The sequence below is a fragment of the Parus major genome, unplaced genomic scaffold (genome assembly GCF_001522545.3).
Source record: "Parus major isolate Abel unplaced genomic scaffold, Parus_major1.1 Scaffold568, whole genome shotgun sequence".
Classification (NCBI taxonomy): Eukaryota; Metazoa; Chordata; class Aves; order Passeriformes; family Paridae; genus Parus; species Parus major.
The window spans coordinates 12,667-15,272 of record NW_015379456.1 but is presented as its reverse complement, the minus strand read 5'-3'; the positions used below and the strand labels follow the sequence as shown (position 1 = coordinate 15,272).

Below are 2,606 nucleotides of genomic sequence, written 5' to 3'. Positions count from 1 at the left end.
TTGTAGGCTGAGGTCCCAGGATCTCTAAGGAATTGCAGGTATGAGGAATTCCAGGTAAATTCCTCGGGATTCCAGAGGAATTCCAGGTAAATTCCCCGGGATTCCAAAGGAATTCCAGGTAAATTCCTTGGGATTCCAGAGGAATTCCAGGTAAATTCTCCGGGATTCCAAAGGAATTCCAGGTAAATTCTCCGGAATTCCAAAGGAATTCCAGGTAAATTCTCCGGAATTCCAAAGGAATTCCAGGTAAATTCCTCGGGATTCCAAAAGAATTCCAGATAAATTCCCCAGGATTCCAAAAGAATTCCAGGTAAATTCCAAAGGAATTCCAGGTAAATTCTCCGGGATTCCAAAGGAATTCCAGATAAATTCCCCAGGGATCAATCCAACGGCAAAATCCATTGGGAATGTGTCAGGGAGAGGAAATTCCCACCCCAAAAATTCCCATCCCGAGGTAAAAACCGAGGGAAGGGGAAATTCGGGAATTCTGGGGTTCCAAGGAGGGATTTGGACGCGGCCACGGATCCATCCCGGCTCCTCCAAACCCCAAAATCCATCGCTTTTCCCGTTCCCATCCCGGAATTTGGGAGATTTCTGCTCCATCCATGGATCAGGGAATCAGCTCCGGTTCCCCAGCGCTGCTTTTCCAGGTTTTTTCATTTTTTTGGGAATTTTTCCTTATCCAAGGACACCCCAAAATCCCTTTCCAGCCCCATTTTTGGGATGAGCCCGGATCCGGCTCCTTCCCAACCCGAGGAATTGGGATCAAATCCCAAAAAAGCAGCGCCAGAGTGGGAATTCCAGCGCCTGGTGCAGACCTTTCCCAACGAGTTTTCCCTGTTTTTCTCCCTAAATCGGGAAGGAGCCGCTTTTGGGATGAGATTTCCTGGTTTTGGGGCTTTTCCGGAACCCCACGGAAATTCCCGGATCCGCTTCCATCCCCGGAGCGTGGAAAAATCAGGGAAGAAGCGGCCGGATCCGGGAAAACTGAACTTCCAAAGGGAGCCTGGCTCCAGCTGCCCACGCCGCTTTTTTGGGATAAAAACCACGGGAATCGCTCTGGGATCTGTTGGGGCTTTTGGGAAAACGGGATTGGAGCGGCACTGAGGAAAAAAACAGCAATTCCAGAGGGATTCCCGTGAAATTCCCGGTGTTCCAAAGTCACTTTTTCCCCCCAAAAAAATCCTCTGGGACAACTCTGGAATTCTCCTGGAGATGAGTGAGAAGAACCTCGGGAATATCCCAAATTCCCCACCCCCATCCCGATTTTTCCAGGCCTTTTTTAAGGCCGGAGCCCCGAGGTTTTTTGGAGCTGGGGAGCTCCGGAGGCGGCGGCGTTTCCCGGGATTCGGGATCCGGGTGGAAGCTCCGTGTTTTTCCCACCGCTGGGCTCCACGGGGGGGGTTTAAATCTTTGTTTTCCCGGCCTCATTCCCTGCTGGAAAAGCGTCAGGGGGCCGGAGCGGGGCTGACGTCGCTCCCGTGGCCTTTTGGCTTCTTCCCTCCCCTCTCCCATCCCGGGGGCTCCGCAGGGGGAGATCGGAATTCTCGTATTTTTTTTTTGGGAATGAGGAGTGGAAAAAAAAATCCAAAAAAAAAAATAAGAAAAGGAGGGGAAAGGGAAGGAAAAAAAAAAGGAGGAAAAGCAGGAAAAACGAGCAGAGAGAGAGCGGAACTACCTCGGTCGGGAGGTTTCAAGGAATGCTTTTGTTTGTAACTGTCTGAAACACAGAAAGAGAAGTCGTGAGAGGACACGGACACACGGAAATCCGGGAAAAAAGGGCAGGAAAAGCTGGAGCTCAGGGAGCTGGGGGGGTGGAGAATTAGTGCTGGGAAGTGGCAGGACAGGAGGGAAAAAAAAAGAGAGGAAAAGGAGCCGGAAAATCTTCCCTGATCCCGTTATCCCGGCGGGTTCCCGCGCGCGGCGCCGGCAGGGACGGAATTCCGGCTCTCCCGGTGTCCCCGCTCCGGGAGGGAGGGATGGGAACGGCTCCCAGGGATTCAGATCCCACTGGAAAACCACTGGGATCCAGGGGAGGGGATTTCCCGGACTTTGGGAAGTTTTTCCTGGTTTTTTATCCTGTTTTTTTTTTTTTTTTCCTGCTGTTTAAAGCCTCGGTGGTTTTATTCCCGGTGGGAAAACTCCACGGGGGGAGGGAATTGGGGGCTGGAATTCCGGGATGCTCCCGGCACTCACTGTCACACGCGTAGGGTTTGTCCCGGTCCTCCAGGATGGCGGCGTCCAGCTTCTTCCGAGCGCCTCCCACGCCTTTTCCCTGCGGAAAAATCCGGGATTTCAGGCAAAAACCGGGATGGGGAGCGGGGCAAGGACGGCTCCAGGCCGTGGGAAGGGCCGGAAGCGACAAGAAATCCTCGGGAATTGGGGAAAAACGAGGGGTCTGGGGGAGAATCCCGCTTTTTCCTCGCCCCCCAGGAGCGAGGAATTCTTTTCCAGGAATTCCCTGGGATTGTCTCTCACCTTGGCCTTGCCCTTCCCTCGGCGCTTGGGCGTGTCCTCCTCGTAATCCTCATCGTCCAAATCGTCCAGGAAATCGTCCGGCTCCAGGATCCGCTGGGAACGGATGGGGAGGGGTTAATGGGGGAAAC

General features: G+C 53.3%; 1 long non-coding RNA gene across 1 annotated transcript; it reads right to left on the bottom strand.

Annotated features, from left to right (window-relative positions):
• Positions 1-6: 6 nt before the first annotated feature.
• Positions 7-2,597, bottom strand: LOC107199311. Its single transcript, XR_001519197.2, has 3 exons — positions 2,479-2,597; positions 2,197-2,275; positions 7-1,720 (listed from the first exon to the last, which is right to left on the bottom strand). It is a non-coding gene; the product is annotated as an uncharacterized LOC107199311 (long non-coding RNA).
• Positions 2,598-2,606: the final 9 nt, after the last annotated feature.